Below are 8,905 nucleotides of genomic sequence, written 5' to 3'. Positions count from 1 at the left end.
TGTGTGCATAATAGATCAAGATTATGTGTTTAATAAAGGTGCAAAATAAAGATATATTCCTGAGAGAAGCATTGAATCATGAAAAAGGGGTAAGAAAAGAAATCCGAGTAAGGGAAGTTTGATAGTATGCTAGGTATGACAGGGTAAAACTAAGACATGAGGGAGCTATCAAAGTCAAGTAGATTATGTAACTTTCATGTGTGACATAAAGTTTTAGCTACTATATAGATGTAATAATATTATTCTGGTACGCATCTACTGTTGCACAAGTTTTGCTACTATATGTGCCATCAACTGTGGTTGGTCAGAAAAATAATTAACTATTAATTTTTTAACTTAAATAGATTTTTTCAACCAATAACAGACCAGTGGTACATGTAGTGGCACAACTTGTAGGACAACAGATGTGCTCCCATATTATTCATGAGCTTTCATCTAACATGTTATTGTATTTGAAATTATGAGAGAAGATATAAAATTTGGATAATGTATATTTTTATATTTTGATGACAACCTTAAGGGGCTGCCTTAGAATTAGGATCGTTTTAGTTTGAAGTCTTGAGCTTTTTAAGTTGTAATTCGATTTTGGTGAATTATGAGAAATTTGGGGTTGTTTTGGTGAGGGAAATAGAAAAGATTAGAAGGGGGAAGCGTCATAAGCAAAAAATGCTTGATAAGCTAGTGTTATTCACCACAAGCTAGAAAGTTTGATAAGAATTCATCAACGGTGGCCATATCCAACAATGAAAGTTTTTAGGAGAATTCTCTCACCTAAAATAAACACAAGGTTTTCTCAAAATTAAACTTGTTTTATTAATGAATAAGCCAAAGCTATAAATAGGCAATCTGCCTTGGTTGAAATAAAATAAAAATAAGTCTAAAGATAAAATCTTAATTATCTTTGAATACTAAAATATAATATCATATTTGATCAAATCTGAAATGCAAACAAAAATCTTAACTAATCCAAAGATAATGTGAAGATAATGAAATTTAAAATCCTAAATTATCAAATAGATAAGATCTAATCCAATCTGGTTGGTCTGTAGAAAAGATAATGTTTGACTAAGTTGTTGGTCAAAACAAATCTATCTTTACTTGAATAATTGATTATAGATGTCCAACCTCTTAACTTTATCTCTTTTGATTTAATCATTTTATTCCTTGTCTTATCTCCTTTTTGAATTGAGATTATCCTTAGAGATAGAGTCCTAGATGAACCCTCTTGTCTTTCCTAGCTTGAGTCGTGCCATGTCTTGTCTTTGGCCTTGTTCAAGAGTTGTAGCCATGAGCCAATGATGCACTAGCCATGCTACCATGTCCTGACCGTGCCTAGATGAATTCTCTAGCCTAGATAAGCTACTTGGCCACTAATGGACCATGATACAAATAAAATATCAACCCCATATTACATGAATTAAATACTAATATAATTTGATATTAAATAAAGAATTCCTAAGATAAAATAAATTCCTAAGTCTACATGAGAATGAATTCTCATTTATTCATAACAATAAAAATAACATATGTTTAAAATAGATCCTAAGGACATAAATGTCATTCCTTCATGTAATCTCCAGGGTCAATTGAGTTTTTTGTGACTTTCAACGTTGCTGATTTGGCTTTGGCCCTAGTCATAGGACCTTCATGAGTTCTCTGATCCTTAGAATCAAAGGTTTCCCTAGGAGGGTTTACATCATCCCTTCCCTCTTTAAGTGAATTCGTCTTCGAATTGTCTTCAATCTTAACTTTCTTTCTATCCTTACCATGATCTTTCAAAAAATGGCTTAGTGTAGAAAAAATTTTAGCCTTGAAAGGGTGTACTTCTCCTTGAGTAGGTTCGGCCACCTCTTTGTTTATGGCCTCACCTTTCTATTTTTCTTCTTCAACCTTAGCCCTTAGCCTATTTTGATCATCCTGGACTTGTATAACACCATCTTATGACCTTGGTGCATAAATGAAACCTTGTTGGTAAAATCATCATGGCTAGTTTTCTTTTCATATTGTCATGGTCTTCCCAACAACATGTGGCTAGCCTCCATAGGGGCCACATCACATAAGACCTCATCATAGTATTGCCATATGGAGAAGGGTATCAAGACTTGTCTATCCACCACCAACTCTCCCATATCACTTAACCATTAGAGTCGGTAAGGGGTGGGGTGTGGTTTAGTTTCAAGTTCTAGTTTTGACACTAGCCTTTGACTAATCACGTTTGTGTAGCTACCACCATCAATGATAAGAGTGCACACCTTTCCTTGGACCAAGCATCTCGAGTGAAACAAGTTGAACTTTTGGCCCTCCTCGTGCCTCTTGACTTGGCTGCCCAAGAGCCTCCTCATCATCAAAATGTCATCTTCAGGCATGAACACATCATCATCACATTCCTCTCCTAGATGGTTCTGATTGGGATTCAACGACCCCATTAGTGATCACAATTGTCATCTTTGTAGGACATTATGAGACAATGTGACCATGGCCAAAGCACTTGAAACACTTCACATTTCTAGTCTTTTCATTAGCATCCACGACTGGTTGGTTGGGTTTGTGGCTGCCCACGGTCTCCTTGGCCTTAGGGCTCTCCATTTTCTACTCATCCTTCCAAGAGTGGGACTTTGAAGTACTAGAGGAGTACTTAAACTTTTTACTCTTAATTTGCTACTCCACTTTGATGGCTTTCTGAACCAAGTCATCTAACTTCACATAGGGGTTGCAATTCCACCACATCCTGGATTTCTGGATTCAATCCATGAAGAAACCTAGCCATTGTTGCTTCACGGTCCTCATTAAGGTTGGACCTAAGCAAGGCTAACTCCATGGCCTTGAAATATTCATCCACTATTTGGGATCCTTGAGTGAGCCTCTATAGCTTGTTGTGCATATCTCTCTGGTAAGAACGAGGTACAAACCTCCTCCTCATTGATCTCTTCATTTAGGACCATGTGTCAATAACTATATCTCCACATCTCATTTTATCCTTTTGGTGTTGATCCCACCAAACCATTGCATATTCTTGAAATTCAAGGGCTGCCACCTTGACTTTCTTTGCCTCTGAATAGTTGTGACAATTAACGACTTGTTCCATCTTCAATTCTCTTGCCAAATACGCCTCTGGATCACTCATCCCCAAAAAGCTAGGGACTTTGATCTTAACACCATCCAGATCTCTTCTATGCTCACGGTTTGAGCTAGCACTTGCACCATCTCTAGGTCTCCTTTGCCCATGGGTTGGGCTAACATGACCACAGTCAGGGCTACCATGATCTCCATGTCTCCTTTTGTGGCCACGAATTGGTTCATCATGGCCATGGCTGCAATGTCTTCTTTCACTATCATAGGCATTGAGGAATTATACCTATCCTCATGCCTTTCATGTCTTGGTCTCTCCTATCATTTAGGCCTCCTCCTTCTTTCATGACATTTGGATTGTCATGTCTCTCATCCAGCTTCCTATCATAATGGATCCTCAACTCCTCCAATTGTTGTTGAAGAGTTTGGAATTGGGCATCCATCATGTTTTGAAGCCTCACAGTCATAGAGTCTAACCTTGGTGAGATTATAGGAGTCCTCTCTGGACTTGACATTCTTCAAGCTAAATATAGCTCTGATGGCCACTTGATGACAACCTCAAGGGGGTTGCCTTAGAATTAGGATCATTTTAGCTTGAAGTCTTGAGCTTTTTAAGTTGTAATTCGGTTTTGGTGAATTATGGTGAATTTGGAGTTGTTTTGGTGAGGGAAATGAAAAAGATTAGAAGGGGGAAGCGCCACAGGCAAGAATGTTTGATAAGTTAGTGTTATTCATCACAAGCTAGGAAGCTTGATAAGAATTCATCAATGGTGGTCATAGCCAACAATGGAGGTTTTTAGGAGAATTTTCTCAACTAAAATAAACAAAGGTTTTCTCAAAATTAAGCTTGCATTATTAATGAATAAGCCAAAGCTATAAATAGGCAATCTGCCTTGTCGGAAATAAACTACAGATAAGTCTAAAGATAAAATCCTAATTATATTTGAATATTAAAAGATAATATCCTATTTAATCAAATCTGAAATGCAATCGAAAATCTTAACTAATCCTAAGTTAATGTGAAGATAATAAAATTTAAAATCCTAAATTATCAAATACATAATGTTTGGCTAAGTTGTTCGTCAAAACAAATATATCTTTACTTGAATCCTTGATTGTAACTGCCCAACCTCTTAACTTTATCTCCCTTGATTTAATCAATTTATTCCTTGCCTTATCTCCTCGTTGAATTGAGATTAACCTTAGAGATAGGGTCCTAGCCGAACCCTCTTGTCCTTCCTAGCTTGAGTTGTGTCATGTCTTGTCCTTAGTCTTGTTCAAGAGTTGTAGTCGTGAGCAAATGATGCACCTAACCATGCTACCTTGTCCTAGCCGTGCCTAGATGAATCCTTTAGCCTAGGTGAGCTACTTGAGCACTAATGGGCCATGATACAAATAAAATCCCAACCCCATCTTACATGAATTAAATACTATACTTTGATATTAAATAAAGAACTCCTAAGATAAAATAAATTCCTTAGTCTATATGAGAATGAATTCTCATTTATTCATAACAATAAAAATAACCTAAGTTTAAAATAGATTATAAGGACATAAATGTTCTTCCTTCATGTAATCGCCAAGATCAATCGAGTCTTTTGTGACTTTCAAAGTTGCTGATTTGACTTTAGTCCTAATCATAGGACCTTCATGACTTCTCTAGCTCTTAAAATCAAAAGTTAACCTATGAGAGTTTACATCATATTGATGTGAGCTATTGTCACTGTTTTTACTATGGGAGATCCAATGTTATCATACACTGAATTACTAAGATGACTTGATTCAATAAATAACGTACTTCCATATATGCATGAAAATTTTCTTTCGTAAGTTTCCTTAGGTTAATGTGGGTATCCTTATGTGAAAATAACGTGACAAACTTAACATTTGAGATGTAAATAAAAATGGTATTTTGCTTTCTTAAGCACTAGCTTTTCCACCTTGGTCTTGATAAAGAGTATATCACCATTGATTTAATATAAAATAAAATAACTAATATCCAATAATGTAATGTTGGATATACTCAATGATAAGTATGCTCTTTCATTTAAAATAAAATGACAAGTATACTTTTCTTACTTAGTTCACATTACTAATATACCTTTACATCCATTTAGTGTTAGTTTGAGAGTTAGATTTTAGAGGGGAATGAAGATGAAGGGAAGACTTGAGAGTCATGAAATACACTCGTAAGATAATTCTCAAACCTTCATTTTTCTTTTTAAAATCTAACTCTCAAACAAACCTTTAGTGCAATGCTAGATGTACTTATCAATCATTGTAGCAACAAACACATTTAATAATAATTATAACTATGTGAGAAGCTCTATATTCTTACTATACAGATATATGAAAACAAATGAACAAAACATATGCAATTGAATTTAATATCTATATTAACATTATAAATATACACTAATATTGTAAATATGTTTACACAATTAATATATCATTCAACACTCATGGATTATATTTGTACTAATGGTATATAAATACTAAATTATGTAATTTTTAATAACAACAATGAAGGTGTGAATGAAAACAGTAAATGAGAAATAAAACTTTTTTAATGGGTTTAGTTGGTGTGGTTCTGGGCCGTAACCCACTTTGATATTTGTCCTTATTTCCATACAAATTTTTTAATGGAACCCTAATTGGAACTCCGAGAATCTTATATATAAATGCCCCTGCTTATGCAAATGTATAGCTGCCTCTTTCACTATTACTTGTTTCTTTTTCCCCCTACAATTTTGTTCCCAGAATTAATTTTGAGCATGATGCACTACGTAGCCCCTTGCAATTTAAAGTATAGTTGCAAGGAAATTACGAGATAAGGTTATCAAGGTGCAAAATTTAGTCTAGGCAATTCAATTTTATGCTTTTGGGCGACGAACCCAGAAATTTTTCTCGCCCAATTTGCGATTTGTTTATTTTTGGTTGCCAAATAATCTATTTATGCATTTAATTTGTTTGATATCATTGAATGAGCAAAGCAAAATGATGAATTCATTTTGTGTCCGAAACTGATGTGGAACTATGTTTTATACATGCCTTCAAAGTTCTCTGATTGCTTTGCTCTTTCGTTTTGTTGTACTTTAATTTTGCTTTGGTGTTGTTGTACTTTTATCGGGTTTCAAGCTTTTTTTTTTCAATTGGCCACAGTTTACAGTTTTTATTTGCTAATAAGCATTGTCATTGAGGTTTAAAGGGTTATTCCTTATTATGTATTGCTATATGTATTTTTTAACCTTGATTCATGTTATTGGGTTACAAAATATCTAATAAAAACAAGTATTTGGGTGGTTTTGAAATGATTTTGTTTGATCTGGTTTCTCTTTTGAATTAGATACTTGATAGCAGAGCAAAATGATGAGGTTTATAATCTGAAATTCATGTTGAATCCTTATTTCAAATGGTCTTCAAAGTTCTCTGATTGCTTTGCTGGTGTTATCATTAGTCATTTTCATGTTAACTATAAGGTTTCGTTTGCCGAATATATTATAATGGATTGGGAAATAGCTTTGATGTGTATCAGGTTACACCTACAGCCTTAAAAATTAATCACCTTAGAAAAAGTTTTGTTGCATTGAACAATTCGTCTCTGCTTTTGTTAATCATCTTGTTTGTCAAATTAGAACATGATGGTTCTAATCCACTGCTGGTAGACATCAAATAATAAAATGTCCCTGTTTTATTAGCATTGAACAAACATTACTGAGCTCACTACATAAAAGTATAGAATCTCATAGGTTACCGTAGTAAAATTATTATTGTAAAACAGCTTCAGAGTATGTGAAGAGACATTGATAGAATCAAAATAACAATAAAATGAAATGATAAGCCCTTCAAGTGTTGGACAAATAGAGAACTAATCATTTGATGTTTCTCCTAATGGTTTCATAGATCAAGGGCAATGGAAATTAGTGGAATTATGCCAACAAGAAAACATGAGGAATAGAACAATAACATATTGTTCCAATTGATCTGAAAAATATATTGGAAGAGACCCCTTCAAAAAAAAATATTTATCTCAAAAACATTTTGAGCAAACAATATATTTGAAAAGATACTCTAATGATTTGATTATATTGTGAAAATTAGTATTTTTTTTGGTTAAGAGACCTATTGGGTACGAACACTTGTGAATAACAGAAAATTCTTGTTTTCTCTTTAATATACACCAAATTTTCTAAATCTAAGGCTTTTATTTTTATTTGGTCATACACCAAAATAACCCAAATTCAAATTTGCCCACCAGAGTAGACAAATATAAGGAAAAGGAAGAATTTATAACCAAAAATATACTTTCATAATATATTACGTGTAGTTTTAGTTTTGATGTTTATATGACTATTTTCCTGGTTTTATGTACGTCACTATTTTATTCTTATATTAATGAAAGGCATTTTGAATATTACGTCTAAAAATGGAACAAGTTAATTGTATGAAACTGTTGTTGTTTGTATTAATTTCCTAATAAATGATTTAAATACCTAGATTGACACTATGCTGACAGAAGCGCATCTAGTGTAGTGGTATCATAGTACCCTCCCACGGTACTGACCGGGGTTCGATTCCCCGGATGCGCAACCATTTTTGTTAGGTCTGGGCTTTTGCCTTTGGATCTCTCATACAGTGTAAGCTACTCTTTTGTTGTTAGAAACTTCTGGATACTTTTACTATAAGAAAAAAAAAACTAGCACTTTTATTTGTTGGGGTTATCATCTTTCTGGTCCCCAATATAAGTCATCTATGAATCCATGTTTTTATGCATCAATCAATTATGGCCTTTTTTTTGTCTGCTGATAAAATGGCATTTACTTCATCCTTTTAGGGATTCCTTAAAACCTAGAATTCGTAGTGGAAAATAGGGAAAATGAGAATTAGAATTCAATGATTTACACATTTAATTTGTTAAATGATTTTCTTTATAGAGGATAGGCTAAACATAAAAAAATTGAATTTGCCTCATTTAAATAATTGAGTTTATTATATCTTGTTATTTGGATCGGTCACTAACTTGCTAATTTATAGAGCAATAGCCTATTATGAGATAAATAAGATTTGACTCACATAGTTGTGGATCATGTCCGAGTAGTTGACCTAATTGAGAAAAGTACAATAATGACATGACTTAGTCAACATCTGAACTATAAACCTCTACTATAAAACAATCATGTTGCCTGAACAACACAAACATGAGTTGAGAACAGAAATTGTCATTTGAATACTCTGTTATCCTTTGTCATACGGTGAGAACATTCCTAGTATATGGCTACAATAGTCTGACCATGCGACAAAACGACCAACCTTAGAAAAAAAATTGTAACAACTAGAGTACAAACACATCAGTGCCACCCGACACAAACAAAACAATTTGCGTCAGTTTGGGACAAACCTAACAAGATAACTTATCATAATTAAAACATCTCATTATGAAATCTACCACACTCAACCTCTATATAAATAGAGAAGACTCACATAAGAAAGTTTACAGTTACATTCTCACTTATACTCTAACATTCTTATACTCTCTCGACATATCTTCACTTATATTGACTTGAATATTAGATTGTCTTTTTAGGTACCTATTCGAACAGTCTAATGTCGACTCTTGCCTGAATTCGGTCGGGAGATCAACATTTCAACTCTACTTCTCCGTACAAAAGAACAAAGTTTAACTTTATACTTGAGTTTGCAAGTTTACGTAAAGTCCTAAACGAGTATTTAATAAATTGAACTCGAGTAAGAGTTATTTTTACCTCTAATAATAAAGATGCACATTTTTTGTCTTTGTATTCTTAATTCACAGAGTTTGGATCGGATATTCAAACCT

The 8,905-nt window shown here is 33.7% G+C and overlaps 1 non-coding gene across 1 annotated transcript; it reads left to right on the top strand.

The window, feature by feature from the left end:
* TRNAG-CCC lies at nucleotides 7,588–7,658 on the top strand. Its single transcript has one exon. It is a non-coding gene; the product is annotated as a tRNA-Gly (tRNA).

This window comes from Lupinus angustifolius, chromosome LG11, assembly GCF_001865875.1.
Source record: "Lupinus angustifolius cultivar Tanjil chromosome LG11, LupAngTanjil_v1.0, whole genome shotgun sequence".
Lineage (NCBI taxonomy): Eukaryota > Viridiplantae > Streptophyta > Magnoliopsida > Fabales > Fabaceae > Lupinus > Lupinus angustifolius.
Note: the sequence above shows the minus strand (reverse complement) of the source record. Positions and strands in the feature narration are given on the sequence as shown.